The following is a 19106-nucleotide window of genomic DNA, read 5'->3' on the forward strand; positions in this document are numbered from 1 at the left end:
ACAGTGCAGACCCGCAGCACCCTGAAACACAGCAGACCCGCACCACCATGAATCACAGGAGACCCGCAGCACCCTCAAACACAGCAGACGCGCAGCACCATGAAACACAGCAGCCCTACAGCACACTGTCCCTGAAATGCAGCAGACCTGCAGCGCCATGAAGCACAACAGACCTGCAGCACCATGAAGCACAATACAGGACTGCAGCGCCCAGACACACGGTGCATACCAGCAGCAGTATTCCGTCACAAGAGCTTACACCCGCAGCATTCAGTCACATGAGCCCACACCCGCAGCCCTCAGTCCTAGTCTATAAATGCACGTGCACAACCTCGCACACACCCAATCCATTGAGGGCTCGCTGCCGCGCGGCCACACGCATCAGGGGTGACACGCACCCTTCTAGTATACGCGATTCCCATCCCAACTAGCTCATGTCCCCTAGTGCGGATACCAGCGGGATCTTCCTTAAATAACACCCGTCCCACTTGCACTACGGTCCCCCCCCCCCCCCCCATCCCCCCGACCACCACATTGGCCACCAATTAACCCTGTCATGTTCGTTTCTCGCCTTTCTGTTTTTTAAATGATGAATGTTCTGCCTTCACAGCACCGCAGAAAACTGAAGCCGGGCGAGGAGGGCAGGACGCATGGAGGGAGGGGGAGGGATCCCTGGATGGTGAGGGGGAGGGAGGAAAGGGAAGAGGGCGCCCTGGAGGAGGAGGGCTCCCTGGTGGGAGCAGGGGGAGGGGTCTTCTCTGGATGGGATAGGGGGGCTCGCCCTGGATGGAGGCTGGTTTAGCGCAGTAAGGGCACAGCTCCGCACACACCGGTGGCCCGGGATAACTCTCTCCCAGATCTGCTTCGTATTTTCCCGGAGGGGGAGTTTCCTTTTTTTTCTCCTCAGACTTTTCACTCGTGGATTTATTGGAACCGCTTCATTCTGTCTGAAGATATCCAGCAAAGCGCGGCTCCTCTGCCCTTTTACCTCAGCGTTCATACCCCTGCCCCATCAGGCAGCGCAATCCGCCCAGGCCATTTGAACTGTCCGTTTGTTCCAGCACAGACCCTAATTGCCCTGGATCACTTCTCAGAAACCAGAATCTGCCATTTTCCCCCGTGACCTGCCTTCGTGCCCCCCGGATCGGCCCTCTCGCCCCCCGGATCTGCCTCCGACGCCGGGATCTCCCTGAGCGCTGCCTGGGAAGCCCTGTGTGCTGCGGGTGGTGTCTGTGCCTGGGCCCCCTTCGCTGCTGGATTTTGGATTTTACGCGGAGCTGTCCGTCTCCTGCAGCGGACCCCCGGTCCCGGCCGTGCGGCCCCCACCTTGCACCTGCCCCCGGTGAGTCCAGGCTGCGCCAGCCCTGTGTGTACTGGAGGCGCGTGGGTTGCGTTCTAGTGGGTGGGACGGGGCTCGTGAGTGTGAACAATATCTTACTGTTTCAGTGCGTCTTTTTTATAGATTATCGGCATGCACCTGGCTGCTCCATCTATGGGGGGGAGGGGGGGGGGGGGAGCGGCGAAGTCTGCGCCCGCTCTTTCAAGATGCCATGAAGTGGTTAGTGGCTGGTGCATTTCTTAACTTCACATTAATTGGAGGGGGATCTGCCTCAAACTCTATATATTTTGGGGACACCCCCTCTAGTTTCCAGTAGTCAGCTGGCAGATAATTCCATCAACCCGCCCCAATTCACAGACCTCGCAAGATGCCCCCCATACACGCACCCCCGCAAGAAAAAGGCAGCCCGCAGTGTGCACCGCATGGCCACGCTACATAGGGGGTCCTAGGTATGGAGTAAGTGGTGGGAGCCCCCCCACCTTCAGAATAGAATGTGCTTTTCTGCAGGGTGGCTAAGAAGGGGGTGGCGGAGTGTTACGGGTCCACCCCTTCCCAGGGGCTCCTGGTCTCTACTGTGGTGGTGGGAGATGTTTTAACGGGTGTGCCCCAGTATTGTCGGGGTTTAGGCGAGCGTTTCATTATCGTTCCCGCAGCGGCCCCCCCCCCCCCCATGTATTTCTGTTCTCACCTCTAGTAATGTAGGGTATCCGTATTGAGGCGTGTGACGGATCTGCCCCCTCCCCCAACCTCGCTGGAAATGCTGCTTAATGTCCAACTCCTTAATATGGATAGAGGGGCCGGACCCCCCCCCCCCCCCCTCTACAAAAAAAGAGGCCAATGCACTTCAATCCGAGGTCCTCACGGGTTGACACCGGAGGCGTGAAGCTCCAGCACCGGGTTGGTACTTCACAGAGGGTGCTCATAAGGTCAGCACGGCGAGGTGAGCCCGGCTCCAGGGTTGGCACTGAGGTGATGCGAGCGCCTTCCGTTCACTCACTGACTAACTGCCCGCGTGCACACTCGCCCCTGAGAGTGACCTGTGAGTTCTGTTGAGCACCTGCCTGCCAGTGCTGTGGCGGAGCCATCGAGAGCACAGCAGGTGCAGTGGCCCCGGGTCGCCTTGGCGGGAGGGGCTTCTGCACCCACATTGTGATTGTAATTCACTACTTAACTTGTGGCGTGGGGTCATTTCCCGTGCTTCACCGGAGCCCGGGGGTTTCTTGCTGTGGGAGTGTGACAGGAGGCCGGAGGCACCTGCTGCATGGACCGGGGCCTGGGGTCGTGCCTCCAGCCCTGTGTTAATGCTGTGCACGGGGCGCTCGTGTCACCTTCCGGACAGTGCACGGGCGCTCGTGTCACCTGCCATGCTGTGCACGGGGCTCTCGTGTCACCTGCCGTGCTGTGCACGGGACTCTCGTGTCACCTGCCATGCTGTGCACGGGGCTCTCGTGTCACCTGCCGCGCTGTTCACGGGACTCTCGTGTCACCTGCCATACTGTGCACGGGGCTCTTGTGTCACCTGCCGTGCTGTGCAGGGGGCACTCGTGTCACCTGCCGGGCAATGCATGGGCGCTCGTGTCAACTGCCGTGCTGTGCCCGGGGCACTCGTGTCACCTGCCGGGCAGTGCACGGGCGCTCGTGTCACCTGCCGGGCAGTGCACGGGCGCTTGTGTCACCTGCCGTGCTGTGCCCGAGGCACTCGTGTCACCTGCCGTCCTGTGCACGGGGCTCTCGTGTCACCTGCCGGGCAGTGCACGGGCGCTCGTGTCACCTGCCGTGCTGTGCCGGGGCGCTCGTGTCACAGGGCCCTGAGGGGACTGGCGGGGGTGCTTCCTCGCGTGTATTGATGCGCACCGCCGTCAGGTACATTGGAAGTAGTCCCTGGGATCTGCTAGTGAACCCTGAGGGTGGCTGAGGAGATGACGAGTTCCCTTCAACCCTGAGGGTAGGACCCCAAAGCCGCGCCTTGGATCAGTATCTCTCGGGTCTGAGGGGGAGGCGGGAGGTTTAGGGACCCCACTTTTCAGGGTGAGGTAGTAGACTGTCAGCTCTCTGCTGAAGTGAAAGGCTCGCGGCTCTGGGTTTCAGGGTAGCTGGGCAGTGAGCTGTCAGTTCTCAGGACAGATGTGAGGCAGGCAGGCGGCTGCCAGTTCTCCGTGTAAGGTAGAAGGCACACGTATTCATGTTCTCAGGTTGAATACAGTCTTCAGTTCAGAGTGAGGTGTGAGGCCGCAGACTGTCAGTTCTCGGCGTGAGGTGTGCCTGAGGTGTAAGGGAGCAGGCTGTCAGTTCTCAGGGTGAGGTGTAAGGAAGCAGGCTGTCAGTTCTCAGTTGAGGTGTAAGGGAACAGGCTGTCAGTTCTCAGGGTGAGGTGTAAGGAAGCAGGCTGTCAGTTCTCAGTATTGTGGTGTAAGGGAACAGGCTGTCAGTTCTCAGGGTGAGGTGTAAGGAAGCAAGCTGTCAGTTCTCAGTATTGAGGTGTAAGGGAACAGACTGTCAGTTCTCAGGGTGAGGTGTAAGGAAGCAAGCTGTCAGTTCTCAGTATTGAGGTGTAAGGGAACAGGCTGTCAGTTCTCAGGGTGAGGTGTAAGGAAGCAAGCTGTCAGTTCTCAGTATTGAGGTGTAAGGGAACAGGCTGTCAGTTCTCAGGGCGAGGTGTAAGGAAGCAAGCTGTCAGTTCTCAGTATTGAGGTGGAAGGAAGCAAGCTGTCCGTTCTCAGGGTGAGGTATAAGGAAGCAAGCTGTCAGTTCTCAGTGTGAGGTGGAAGGAAGCAAGCTGTCAGTTCTCAGTATTGAGGTGTAAGGGAACAGGCTGTCAGTTCTCAGGGTGAGGTGTAAGGAAGCAAGCTGTCAGTTCTCAGTATTGAGGTGTAAGGGAACAGGCTGTCAGTTCTCAGGGTGAGGTGTAAGGAAGCAAGCTGTCAGTTCTCAGTATTGAGGTGTAAGGAAGCAAGCTGCCAGTTCTCAGGGTGAGGTATAAGGAAGCAAGCTGTCAGTTCTCAGTGTGAGGTGTAAGGAAGCAAGCTGTCAGTTCTCAGTATTGAGGTGTAAGGGAACAGGCTGTCAGTTCTCAGGGTGAGGTGTAAGGAAGCAAGCTGCCAGTTCTCAGTATTGAGGTGTAAGGCAGGCAGGCTGTCAGTTCTCAGGGTGAGGTGTAAGGAAACAAGCTGTCAGTTCTCAGTATTGAGGTGTAAGGAAGCAGGCTGTCAGTTCTCAGTATTGAGGTGTAAGGGAACAGGCTGGCAGTTCTCAGGGTGAGGTGTAAGGAAGCAAGCTGTCAGCTCTCAGTATTGAGGTGTAAGGGAACAGGCTGTCAGTTCTCAGGGTGAGGTATAAGGAAGCAGGCTACCAGTTCACAGGGTGAGGTTTGAGGCAGCAGTCTGTCAGCTGTCAGGGAGACGTGTGAGGCAGTATGTTTTCGGGGTAATGTGGAAGGCTTGGGGTTCTCAGTTCTAAGGGTGAGGTAGGGCAGGAGGCTGTCCGTTTTCCTGACGAAGACTTGCTGTCCGGTATCAGCGGTAGGGTAGCCCGCGGTTAGGTTATAGGGTGAGGTGGGTGTCTGCAGCAGACTCATTTCTCAGTATCAGTTGGGGGGGGGGGGCAGCATTACCACAGCTCTCCTTGTGTGTCGGGCCAGTAACCCGTCAGGCGTGGCCGTGGGGTAAAAGGGGAGAGAGGGTGACAGCTCTCAGGGTGAGGGGAAGGGAGGCGTCAGATTTCAGGGGAAGGTGAAGTCGGAAGGGAGGAGCAGGTGAGATAATTCAAAGGGATGAGCAGGCTGCTGTGTTCAGGGGGGCGATGAGCTGCCTACTGCCGGATCTCAGCCTCAAGCGGATTTGCATACAGCCGGCCACTAGAGCAGTGGCACAAAGTGCTAAACCAATGGAATGGAGCCTGAGAACTTCGGCCTGGCCGAGAGGCGCTGACCCAAACACGTCCGGCTGGGGGTTCTCCGTGAGGCCTGAAGCTGAGGGCAGTGATGGCTGGGCAGGATGGGGTGCGGCTGGCTGCACTGTTAGAGGTCAGGCCGTGTACTGCCGGGAGGTCACAGTCACGTCAGAAGGGGCGCTGCTGGGCTGTCGGGTTCAGGTGGAGATGGTGCTGGGGGTCACCCTCAGAGGTCAGTTGGGCATCTGCAGGGGGTCATTGTCGGGCTGCGATGGTGGCCACGGTCACTGTCCGGGCAGATGGGGTGCCGCTGAATGTCACTATCGGGTCATGAGGAGGTGAAGCTGGGGTCACAGTCATACCTGAGTATTTAGTGGAGTGGCGCGGGGAGTCACCGTGAGGTACAGCTGAGGGTCACTGGCAAATGTTAGGGGGTTCAGGAAATCGGAGTCGGGGGTCAGTGACGACGAGTAGAGTAAGGTATGCAGCCTCCAGCAGTCCTAAGAACGTAGAGCCGAACATGTGCTTTCTAAATATAATATAAATGGGGGTGTCGGGGTCACTGTCAGGTGTCAAAGGTGACGACTTTTGATCATGGCATGCAGTGTCAACAATACACTAAGAACATAAAGTTGAACATGTTATTTGCCAACAAGATGTAATTAGATTAAGGTGTGTCTTCTGGGGGAGGGTCACTGCCGGAGGTCAGGCTGTCATGGTCTGAGGGTCACGGTCAGAGGTCAAAGGCCATGCTTTGGGGCTGGGCTGGAGTCTTACTAAGCCGATTCTGGCAAAAAATGTCATTCATAAATATGCTATCAACAGGGCGAGGTGGGCCTGGGCGTCACTGTCAGACGCCACAATCCTGTGGTCTGGAGGTCACTGTCAGAGTTTGGGGAGGGGTGGTGCTGTGGATTTGGAGGTCACAGTGACGTGGTGCATGACGTCAGGACTAGGGGCGAAATCATTGTTCCCTCTGACGTTGCCGCCGGCCGTCAGGTGGGGTGGACTCCCCACCACCCTTCACAGCTTCCAGCACCCCAGTTCCACAGACACGCACATACACGGGTGGCGGCCGCGGAGACCAGGCCGTGGCTCGCGAAAAATCCACCCTACGCCAGCAACATGCACTCCTATTCGTGCTGAATTCCACTTCCGAAACACCGCGCGGTATTTCCGCCAAAATTGTCGGGGGTGGACCTCGGTGCCCTGGGTGAGGTACTCCCCCCCCCCCCCCCGAATGAGATACCTCGTTACATAAATGATCTCATTGGCGTGATGTTACCGACCAGCAACGGTAGGTCACGTGGCCTGGCCATCTAACTGGACGGCACTTTACGCCGACGGAAACTTTGAATTTCCTCCGGCGGTGAAGTGTGGCCATATATTATGGACCGTGGGTGTTAACAGGGGCAGTCTGGTACTTGGTATCACTCGCTGTTTATTTATTGTGAGCGGGGGATGGGATTGCTTCACCAAATGGCAACGCGCCGGAGTTGATGCGCGCGCTGAAGGAACAAGGAGTGGGTGCGAGCAGCCTAGCTGACTGCAGCCAAGTTTCAGATTTCCTCATAACCGAGTTACAAAAAAACACAAAAAAATAGCGGGGAAGGGAGTCTATGTCCTGCCAGGGAGAGTGAGGGAAGAAAACCGATGCAGAATTTTCCAACCCGCTCTTTTTTTTTTTCTTGTGTACACTTTTACTGTGTACCAGTGTTCTTTTAGAGTGGCATGTTGGCCTAAATACCTCGAGATGGTGCTACGTGAAACATGCAAAATAAAGAGGTATGAGCTCTTGCCCAGGGCAAAGAATTGAAGACATGCCCAGTGACGCTGGAGAGGGTTTTCGCAGCAGTGTAGCAAGGAGGCCGTGGGCCCTGGTGCAGCCAAAGAAAATGCTCCCTTTTACTGCTGTTGGGGGAGTAAAATACCGCATTGTCAGGTTCCACTGGGCCCAGGTGCCACTGCACCTACTGCACTAATGATAAGGGCCCATCGCCTACTGGGGCTGCAATCAGGCCTGCTAGGTAGTGCTGTTCGACTTATCGGCCACAATTTGATAGCCAATCTAAGCGCAGCGCCAAGAACAGTGCGCCTCTTTAAAGGATACTGTGTCCGCACGCAGTAACAGTCCACTTCCACTCTCAGCTGTCCCCCAGCCGCTTGTTGACTGTCCTTTTTTTATCCTATGCAGTGCTCTCAGGGCCTTAGCTATCAATAGTGCATCAGGTGTAGTGGCCCAGTGGAATGAGGGCCCAATGTTCCCCAATTAATGGCTGCATTGTACCATAAAACTAGCGCATGGAGGCAGGGCCGGCTTTAGCGTTGGCGGCGCCCAGTGCAACAATCATTTTTGGCACCCCTACACCCCATGACCACCTGCTCAGATATTCCCACTACCACCGGGAAAAACAGGCCCTCGTCTCTCCAATCCTAAATTATTGCTGTACACAGCGACCCCCTGAGGTAGGCGCCCCGTCCACATGTCAGCACCTAGTGTGGCCGCACCAGTCGCACTGTCGTAAAGCCGGCCATGGATGGAGGGCCCAGTTTCCTTGCTTGCATTAGGGCTCATGGTGCCCTTGTTACACCAGGGAGCGCTCTTGTGCTATGTATACGCTATACAAATACCACTTGCGTACCGTAGCAACAAATACACAAGCCTTGACAAAGCCAGTCTGTCTGACTTGCATTTTGAGTCCTGATTTACACATTTAACAAACACTTCTGAAAGAAAACATAAATGGATTGTGTTCTGTATACAATGCACGGATGAGATAACATTTTGAGGGGGGGGGGGTCCACTGGCAAGCTTAACTATTAAAGAAAATTAAAACACACATAGCTGATAAAGGTGTTGAACCAGTGTGTGTGTGTGATGGTAGGACAAAGTGTAAATTCCCTATTTAAAAGCTTATGCAGGGGTTTTCTTCCCTCCAAAAGCACTTGCAGGACCAAAGGGCTGAGCTAGTGATAGCAATGTCCAACTACGTGTCGTTTTTTAAAATTCATTTCAAGCTCCCCTCCTTAGACATGCCATTGACCCCTTAATCCGCAGGATCACCCAGATATCAGCTTCAGTGCTCGTCCAGCGGAACCCTAGGACAGAGAAAGGGAAATGTCTCTGTACAACTGGGTGTCTGGTTGTTGATAGCATTTTTTTGTGGAGGATCCAGCCAATCTGCTGTAGCGCATGGTTGAGACATCCCTTCCTGAACCATCATTGCGGCTCCCATATTGTGGCCCATTTTCCACCTTTGAAGTGTGATGCAAATCTTGTGGAATTAGAGTTCTCTATTCCCATTACGAAAATGAATCAATCGGTCTGCATCGGCTGTCCATGCCTCAGGGGGTGGGAGGATGCACAAGCCCGTCCACAAAGCTGCTGTCCTTAAAAAGTGAAAAATCATCATATAGGGTGTACATTTTCTTGCGTCTGATCTAAATGCTGAAAACCCCCTACTACTGTCCAACCAGATTTGAGGAGTTCAGACCACGCGGAAATTAAACTGGTACTCTCCCTTCACAGATGCTCCACTGGTAATTGAAGTTGGCCTCCTGCCCAGCTCCTATGCCAAAGAACTCCAATGATACTAGGCCTGAAGACTCAGGGCTTAGAAGCCTCTTTAAATTTATCTTGGATCCATGTGGCTCTTTTGCTGGTTCTCACAGGATGCTGAAATGTGGGTTTCCACAAATCTAGGACCAAGTAGGTTCAGCTGCGGTGTCTTCCAAGGGTGCTTGTTTATGAGCAGGGCGCTCATGACAATGGATGTAGATCAACATGGAAGCTACTCAACAGTGCCTTGGAGCTTGTAATTGCCCCAGCGTGCCACTGACGAGACTTGCAGGAGAACCAACATGCAGGCGAACAGGCCATGTGTGGTCACATTCTCTGGTGGTCACACACATTTGTACAGACAGGAATCTGGGGAAAACACCCTCTTTGTACAACTGCCGCATTATCTTCTGCGTGCAGGCAGATCCCTATTGTCATGGGTTGCAAGAGGAACATATATTCGCTCCTTGACGATGTCCACAGGTCCGCTAACTAGCTGACCTTTACATCCACAGTTTGTAAATGGAACCGCACAGCCCATCATTACCTTTGCACCATTTCAGGTCAGGGGTACAAATCGCTTTCTTGGCATTAGGCAATGGTAAAAGGGGATTCCTAAGCAGCAGTGCACCATTGGACTGTGAAATTGCTGTAGTCAGAATAAAGAGGCCCACCTGGCCCAATTATACGATGTCCAGGACTTTCAACAGAGGAGCACCATTGACATTTTCCATTCATGGCCAGTGGTTCGTAAGTTGTTATGGCCCTGGAGTCTTTTGACTACAGTTGGTAGCTTGTTTGCTATTGGACACTAAAGCAATTGGTAACCTCTTGATCTTAACCAAAGGTAGGTAGGCCATCCCTGTACCACGCTGGGGAACAGGCAGTTTTGACTGCAGTTTGTGGGGCCCGTGATAAATGGACCTTTTTTTCAGAGTTGATTTTAAATTTTGGATTTTGGTTTCGTTCACAGAAACCACAGACAATCAGGTTAAAAGCTCAACCCAGACTGCACCCTCGTGGTTCTCCCTCCCACCTCCCCTTTGCCAGTGAGTTGCCTTAACCCTGTGGCATTTCCTTCGACTCCAGGCAAAAAACTTTCAGCAGTTCGGACAGCTCCGGAGCTGTCCACGGTGCTGAACCCTCATAGCATATTATTCACAAATGATAGTCAACGAGATTTGTTTGAACCAAAAATGAATGAATAAGAACATTTATAAGGTGCAAACAACTGGACAGCAGGAAGAAGTCAAGGTATGCTTAGACCACAGATTTAGGCCATAGTCCTAACCTTGCTTTCTTTAATATCTCTGTATTGGACATATACCATTTGTTCTCATTTTACAGTGCTATCACTTTAAAGTTTTTAATTAAAGTTTCTTTTAATCAATGACTAATTTGGCCTTGATACGTTTGGGTGTGTGCTGTTTAACTGGTCTATACTGCATCTGATCAGCCATCACACCACCTCCCATGAGCTAGGCCTTGATTGCTCGGCCGAGCTAATAAATACAATTAAGGAGGCTTTGTGGGCAATTTCCTCTCTCAGACCAAGCAGCACCCTGGACAGTGGGCACATATGCGGCCTCCCCTTTTGCTATTCTAGATTATCTTTCTGGCTTCAAGATTTTCAGAAAAGTCTGAGCTACGGGCTTTTAGAAGTGTTTGGAAAGGTAAATGGAACCTTAATGTAGAGACTGCTTCCCTGTACCCCTGACACAAGCCACTCATCGCATTGCATTCTTCTAATTCTAACCCCACATTTAGTCCTTCTTTTCATGTAATTTCCTTGCAGCCACCGGCACCTACAATTCTCCCGATCAACTCTTGATAGCTTCTGCTATGAACTAATCTCCTCTTTCCTTCCACCATATTCCTGGAATCAGCCACTCCCCTCACTACTTCCGCAAAACTCCCAGCACTCTCCTCAGCCCTCATTTCTATCATTTTAACCTTTGGCCTCAGCCGCTCTCATCACTTCCTTCTAATCCTTGACATCAGCTACTCTCAACCAAAGCTTCAAACCACTGACACCAGCTCTTTTTCACCCTTTCCCTTCCTCATAACTCATGCCTTGAATCATTCTCCTCTGGGGCCACTGTAATTATGCGGCAGGGGAGGACCAAACTATGTAGCAGGGTTGATTCAGTTGTCAACAAAAGGCAAGTATTGTGGCATAATGAAGCACATTTTGCAGTAATATTACTTGGTCAGTTTTGTCATTTGTGCACTGGGTGACACTCCCTGGGTAAAGGTTTCACTTCATTAGTACCACTTTAACACCCAAATAAAGCAAAAGGCACAGAAAAGGGGCCAGTCAACCATTGCAAAGGGCTTTCCACAGTGCAGCAGCATGTGATAGCGCATTTTCAGCAATTTTTAATCGGTTTGAGCAACAAACCATTAAAAACAAATGCAGATTGTGCAGCAATTTTTTTTAGTTTTGTGGTAAATGAGACAAATCTGTAATTATGTAAAAAATGTTGAAGCCGCAAAATCACATAATTCCAGTAGCCATGTTTGCCTCATAGCAGTTTCAGCCTACAGCACCAGACACTCTCCTCACAGTAAAATAAATCACTGTACCCAGCACTAGCGCTACCTACATTAAAAAAAATAAAGGCCGCGCTAGCAAAGAATATATTTTTACTTGGTTACCTTACCACACACCTTAAAGCATCATGTAAATATATACAGTAAGATCATCTTCATTGAAGTACGAAAACTGTGTATTATTTTTTTAAATTTTTTTTTTTTTTAAATAACAGGATGTTTACAGAAAAGGAGAAAGACTATAAATAAGGTGGTAGGTCTTGACAGAGAAAATTGGTTTGCTTGTTAGCAATTTCTGCCCTGAGACCAGAGGAGACATTTTAGGTTGGCACTACTAGTTTGGTGAAGAACAGTCTGGAGGTTGTTGCTTCGAAGTCAGGACATATTTTGGCTTCAGACTCAGGGGCATAGCTACCAATAGAGCAGCAGGCGCAGTGGCACCAGGGTCCAGGATTTGGGGTCCCCGCTACACTCCATTTTTAAGCTGTTTTTTTTTTTTTACCATCAAGCAAGGGTGGGGGGTTGTTTTCCCTCCTTGCGTTAGGGCTTGTAGCACACTAGCTATGCCACTGTTTAAATTGCCAGGTGCAGTTGCCTGGAGTTTTCCCTTCTACTGTTAGTATCTGCCTCATAGTTACTAGTGATACTACTTTTAATCTGCAGCCATGGACTGACGTCCTCTATGCTCACAAGGTTTCCTGTTGATGGAACTAATTTATTGGAAGGTGCAGAGATATTTCTTACAGTTTAAAGCCATTGACAAACTGTGGACAGTGTCTCACTCATGTACCAAAAAGCCTCACTGGGTTAACTGCAATAAAATCACATTGATGGTAGAGTTCAATTGGAAAGAAAAAGTGTAGGAACACAGGCTGTTTAAAAGGGACCTACTACTGCTGCTGCCAAATGAAGGGTTTGCCACATACCAAGGCTGCCTAGACTTGATTCATATCCTGTGTCTTGCTCCACCACCCCCACGCTTTTTGTCTCTTTATCCCACTCTTGTTGATTCTTATTTCTATCTTTGTCTTCCTTGTTCTTTCTTCCTTTTTAGTGTCTTTTTCCTTATTGCTTGGCATCAGAGTTAGAAGATGAAAAATAAGTCCTGTTCCTCAAAAAATAAGTTGTGGAGCCTGCCACCTTCAACCACAGGCACAAATTAAGCACCGGTGTTGAGAGGTAGACAAGAATAGCTCTATAAATGACTGAAGCCTTTTAAGGCCTCGTCATCTTAAGACCCTATGTTAACAAAAAAATGAGAGGGTGGCAAATGGGCCATCCCATACCTAGCTATGCATCAGCTTCTTGCATGCGACCACTTGGTAACTCATTCCTTGGCCCACTGGAATTATGTGATTCTGCAGCTGCAGCGTTTTGTGCATTAGTATGGATTTGCAGCATTTGCTCAATAGTCCATAATCTGCTGCATAACCTACAGAGTTTACCCACAAATATTTCTACCTCAAATGGATCAAAAGTTGCAGAGAACATGGCAACATGTGCTGCTGTGCAGCGGAAGGTCCTTCTCAAAGGCCGACTGAGCATCTTACAATCGCTTATTGTTGCGCTCGGGTATTAAACTGTTACTGATCAGGTGAAACATTTTCCCAGGCCTTGTTACCATGTGTAAAAATGACAAAGTAATAAGGGAATAATATCAAAAGATGTGCTGCATTACACCACATAATTTACCATTTCTTAATTTACTCTTTACCTGACATCTGTAGGGAAGATATCAATTACTTCGAAGCTAGAGTATTCTGGTCCAATTAACAAGATGTGTCAATGTGACCCATAAATGACCTAAAACACAACAAATTTAAGTAATAGGCACCACAGATACAGAAAAATGTATTCGTTCCATATATTGACATACCTATAACACAGAAATGCAAAGTGCTACACGGCACAGGCACAGGACTAGATTCACATGCTCTGCCCCTGCGAAGCTTGAATAGAGAATCTTTTTCAGGATCTCCAAGGCTTTCGGCTGCCCCAGCGGACCTCGTCTAGGGCCAACAGTCGTGGTGCCCTGCACATTGGTGACTTGCGGCAATTCAAGGAATCTGACCATGTGCGATTTCTTCTTGTAAGTCTACTTTTTAGGATCCTTTCAGAACTTGGATACGTTTGATCCTTTGTCCTATAGTCTGGTACTGCCTAAGCCCCCTCCCCTTAGCAACAAAAAGACCATTTGGGGTGTGGACACTCCCGGCTCGCATGGGGCTCACCACCCCCACATTCCCCCAAGGCAATCAATTCCACACCACCACTGTTTGTATTCGGGGTAACCCTGGGTGTAGTTTGTGTAGTAGTGCTATGAGTAGCTACGCAAAGTGCACTTCGCACTACGCGAGATATGCGTAGCGCTATGCAAACTGCGTAGTGCGCTGTTCAGGATGATTGCACAGTGCCGGATGCTTGTCTGCACTGTGCAATCCTTGAAAACGGCATCTCGCACAGTGCAAGCTATCGTTTTCTGCCGCTCGAGTAGGTTTATACTTGAGCGACAGCTTTCTCAACGCAGACTGGTAGTTTCTCATCACGCAATGAGAAACCTGACCTCCCCGTGTTGAGAATCTTGCCAGGAGGTTTATTTTCCACACTCACGATCGCCAACTTGATGTTGCTGATCGCGAACGAGGAAAAAGTCTTGCCGGGATGTCATTTTGCTCGCTCGCGGTCGCCAACTTGACGTTGAGGACCGCGAGCAAGCAAAAAATGCCAACTATTTTACGCATTTGTGCACTGTGCTACGTGCAATTCGCATAGCGCGAAGTAGCACAAACTACGCGAGTGTAGCGTAGTTGGCTGGCCAGGGTTAATTAGGGGTCATCAACCCCGGCCGTATTTTATTACATAAAATAATTAAAACATTGAAATTATTATTATTTACATTATGTACAATACGCAGAAAGTCCAATACATTGATAGGTACAAGATGTCAATTGGCTATGCCCCTAATACATAACCATTCCTATCGTAAGCTAAGCGATGAAGATATTCTCTGTCTGCGTTTCCCTGTTAGAGCCTACAGCAAGGTCAATGACTGGCAGCCCCTGATCCTGATCAAACTATGTCCCAACCTCCTACCACAGTTTTGTTGCGCAGGGGGTCCAGCTTACTGGATGGATACCTCCCCCGGCCCCCCCATGCCCTCAACGTTAATTCACTAAAAGGGGCGTTGCAGTTACGCATCCTTGCGCCCTTGTGTGCATGTGCATGCAGGGATTGGCCAACCAGCCTACTGGAAGCGAGACCTCCCTTCCCCCTGCACCCTTCCAGCCTACCGGCTGTAACTGTACCTGGAGTTCCATGAGAGACCCTCTGTCTCCCCCTCGAGCATCCCCATTTGACAATGGTGATGCCCGCTGACGACCTAAAATTATGCTCACCAATCATGACCTTACCGCCTGACCAAGGGAAACACATAAAAACGCAACTAAATAACTTTCCTGAAAATTGAACAATTTAGTTAAGAGAAACATTTTATTCGGACATTGCGACAAATCAACAGACAAGTAGACTCCATTACATTACTCCTCCTGAAAATAGAAAATCATACTGTTAACACAATTCATCTGCCTTAGGGGATGATGGGTGGGGAAAAAGAATCGTTGGGGCCTCTGACTGAGGCCCTGACCCGTCTGTGACCTGCAGGCTGGGGAGCGGTGAAAACAGAGATCATTCGTTCCGCTCCCCAGCCTTTTAAAGCACAGGGTCGGGCAAGCCGGTTCCGACCGGCTTGCCCGACGTTGGCCGAACGCATGAACCAGAATCACTTACAAATGCTTCCGGTTCGACGCGCGCTTAGCCAATCACCTGAGGGGGTCAGGGGAGGTCGGGGCACCCCGTCACTCTTATGGGCTGCGCACCCCGCCTCCCCCAGGTGCAGGGGGCCGGCGCGACAGCCATAATGGCGGTGTGCCCGAGTCCGTGCCCGCCTTCCAATATGGTCTGGTACTGCCTAAGCCCCCTCCCCTTATCAACAAAAGACCCTTTGGGGTATGGACCCTCCCGGCTCCCATGGGGCTCACCGCCCCCACATTCCCCCAAGGCAATCAATTCAACACCACCACTTGGATTAAGGGTCGTCAACCCCGGCCGTATTTCATTACATAAAATAATCAAAACATTGAAATTATTATTATTTACATTATGTACAATACGCAGAAAGTTCAATACATTGATAGGTACAAGATGTCAATTGGCTATGCCCCTAATACATAACCATTCTTATCGTAAGCTAAGAGATGAAGATATTCTATTTCTGCGTATCCCTGTTAGAGCCTACGGCAAGGGCAATGACTGGCAGCCCCTGATCCCGATCAAACTAGGTCCCAACCTCCTACTGGAGTGGCTTTGTGCAGGGGGTCCAGCTTACCGGATGGATAAATCCCCCATCCCCCCCCCTCACCCTCAACGTTAACTCCCTAAAAGGGGCGTTTCAGTTATGCATCCTTGCGCCCTTGTGCGCTTGCGGGGATTGGCTAACCAGCCTACTGGAAGCGAGACTGCCCTTCCTACCGCACCCTTCCAGTCTACCGGCTGTAACTGCCTCTGGAGTTCCGTGAGAGATCCTCTGTCTCCCTCTCGGACGTCCCCATTTGACAATTGAGATGCCCGCTAAGGACCCAAAACTATGCTCACCAATCATGACCTCAACACCACAGGCTAGTATAGTTGACCGACTATCTGGCCTCACCCCTCTGCCCACCAGAAGGTCATGCCCTGTGCCTTGCCCCTTCTAACCATGCCAATACATTCTCCATGAATACCTAATTACCTCAACTTGAGAGATGAACGCCATCCTCTTAACCGAATGATTAAAGGCCCACATAGACTCACCCCTCTCCACTCGAGCCTAGGAATCATGTGTGATCAGGCTATTAAAGCGCGGGGTCAGCAAGCCATTTCTAACCGGCTTGCCCGACGTTGGCCGGACGCGTGAACCAGAAGCACCTGCAAGTGCTTCCGTTCAATGCGCGCTTAGCCAATCACCTGAGGGGGTTGGGTATGGTCGGGGCGCCATGTCACTCTTGCGTGCGGCGCACCCCGCCTTCCCCGAGTGCAGGGGGCCCAGCGTGACCGCTATAATGGCGGCGTGCCCGAGTCCGTGCCCGCCTTCCAATCCTCTTCTCTACGTGGAGGGGTACTTTCCTGTCCATACTTTGATGTGAACATCATGCAATGCGTTGTTAATATATTAACCAGGCTGAATCCATGATTTCTAGTCCTGAGGAATACCCGTTATGATGTGGTTTATGAACACACTTAAATGAATGGACCAAACGTTATCGATATGAATAGGTGTTTTGTACCAATAACTAACATCAACTGTCAAAAAATGAGAATATGTTTGAACAGACTGTAGAGTTCTGAATGGACACCATTTTCCGCAGTAGCGTGCTTCAACACCCCATCAGGGGTAAACAAGCGCTATATAAATATACACCTTTTTTTCTCTTCTATCCTTCCGAATCCAAATAACTGACTGACCTATCCACCACTTAAAATTTACTTGCATGTTTCACTTTACTAATTCAACACTAATCCTCTATGGGTCCCGGAGTAGCGTGCTACTCGCCGAAAAAAGCGCTTTGACGCCTTATCAGGGGTAGTAAGCGCTATACAAATGCAATTACAATACAATACATGTTAAGTGGTTCTTGTATGTTGTCAATTGTTTGTAATGTTGTATTACTTTTTTTGTGACCACATTTCCAAAAGACACTCTTCTATGTTAATTATTATTTTTGTTGTATAAGTCCTGTGCCTGTGATGTGTAGCACTTTGCATTTCTGCGTTATATGAATGTCCATATACGGAAATAATACATTTTTCTGTGTCTCTGGTGCGTACTAATTTATTTGTTGTGTTTTAAGGCATTTATGTGCCATTCATTGGCACGTTTCAGTGAATTGGACCAGAATACCCTAGCTTAGAAGTAATATTTCTCCTCCCTACAGAACTAGCAGTTGTTGTTTTCATTATTCTCCCAGGTTCTGGTGGATACTGGGCTACCCCATTAGAATGAATATCCTTTACCTGACATCAGCCAGGCCCCTGCCTTCTATTCCGGGGAGCATCTACCCCAGCCCAACCCTCGAGTCACAAGCCCCATGGAGCAGGTGAGAGCCTCCTATTTCCAAAGCACATGGGCTGAGTGGTCTCGTGCCCAGGTGCGGAGGCTGGGCCCATGTGGAGGCACTGTGTGCGTGCTCGTATTTCAGGCCTGCCCAGGGTTAGTGGCAGCCTGAACAGAAGGCCTTATTCAGGGTTCCCTGGGAAGGGGCTGCGGCCTATGACCTGTGCCCCATGGAGGGCTCAGCCAGTGGGTGTCACCAGCTGCCAGACCGAGGCCAGCACTGAGGGGAGGGACGGTAAGCTCTCCGCAGGGAGAATGGCGACACCGGCTGGAGAGGCAAGGGCGACAGGTCACACGAGCCTCCTTGGCAGCTTGGTGGTAGAGGGGTGGGCCCCCGGAAAAAGACGGACAAGGACCGAGGGCTGGGGGCTCACCGCTCAAGGACGCAGGTGGGTTGCGCCTTGCGTGGTTCTCAGATGGGGGATGCGAGCCAGAAGGCCCCTTAGTGCTGGAATACTTAGATATTGCATAACCAGTGATTATGACCTATTGAGAACGCTTGTAAATATTAAAAGTGTGAATAAGTGAATTTTAAATTTGAAAGTTAAATAATGTTTTACTTGTCATGTTTATGAATGTTTTGATTGATTAAACATGGCCGTTTTTACCCACACTCTTGGACTGACTAGCTGATTGTGGCTTTACAGCAGGTTGGGGCGTGGGTCCGGGCTCTATGACCTGTGCCCCATGGAGGGCGCAGCCAGTGGGTGTCACCAGCTGCCAGACAGAGAGAGGGGTGCAGCTGAAGCCCCCCCAACACATCACGTTCCCTTCAGAGATCGTGTTTGCTGTTCTTCTGACTCTGACGTGAGGCTCTCGCCGGTTCATCTGTGGCCCCTTAGCTCTCTGTGAGCGCTCTTTTAGTGATGTCCCACTCTCTTTCCTCCTGCCTGTCTCTGCACGCCTCTGTCTTCCAGTATCCTTCTGTCTGTGCATGTTTTCCAACCTTGCATCTCTTTCAGGCAGTGAATCGTTTTTCTTTAGAATTTTGCAAATAAACCTCTCTAAATGTAACTCTACGTGTCTCTGTCTCTCACGTGGCAGCTTACCCTAGAGGCTCCGCATGTTATCCTGCTCGCTAGTCTGTGTCTCTGCCTCTCATTGTAACTTTGCGTCAGGGACATGCATGTCTGTGTGCTCTTTGCACATCCTCTTCCTCTCCCTGTCAGGGCTTTCCGCTCAGCGTGTCCTTATTTCATCATGTGCTCTGTGTCTCTCTAGATGTGTCTTTGTGACCCTGCCCCTTCTCTCTGCGTGTCTTTCCCACGGGGTTCTGCGTGTCCTCTGCACCCTCTCTCCTCCTGCATTTATGGAGCGGGCACCGTCTTTCAATCTTGAGAAAATCGCCATCCTTCGCCGCAGACATATAGACTTGCACCCAACTTGAACCTCCACTGGGAAACATAGAATCTGAAAATGTTGTTGTAGGATCTCAGACAAAGAAGGTTCCTTTTTGATTGGAAAATGGGGAAGTTAGGGGTTGGGTGAGACTTGGCTCTGAAGTGTCATCTATTCTTCTATTTGCCTCCATGAAAACCATATGAACCTGATTCTGTAGTACTACGCAACCCAAGCGAGCTGGCAGCATTTGGGAGAGACACACAGCAATGTATATTAGA

The 19106-nt window shown here is 50.7% G+C and overlaps 1 protein-coding gene across 1 annotated transcript in view; it reads left to right on the forward strand.

Moving 5' to 3' along the window:
- The first annotated feature begins 795 nt into the window (after positions 1 to 795).
- Positions 796 to 19106, forward strand: part of LOC146789811 (netrin-3) — a 181671-nt gene continuing 163360 nt past the window's right edge. Inside the window, exon 1 of the mRNA XM_085632167.1 lies at positions 796 to 1342. The gene's annotated coding sequence lies outside the window, so the exon portion shown is untranslated. The remainder of the gene's footprint in view (positions 1343 to 19106) is intronic.

The sequence above is a fragment of the Triturus cristatus genome, chromosome 10, assembly GCF_964204655.1.
Source record: "Triturus cristatus chromosome 10, aTriCri1.1, whole genome shotgun sequence".
NCBI classification, from domain to species: Eukaryota; Metazoa; Chordata; class Amphibia; order Caudata; family Salamandridae; genus Triturus; species Triturus cristatus.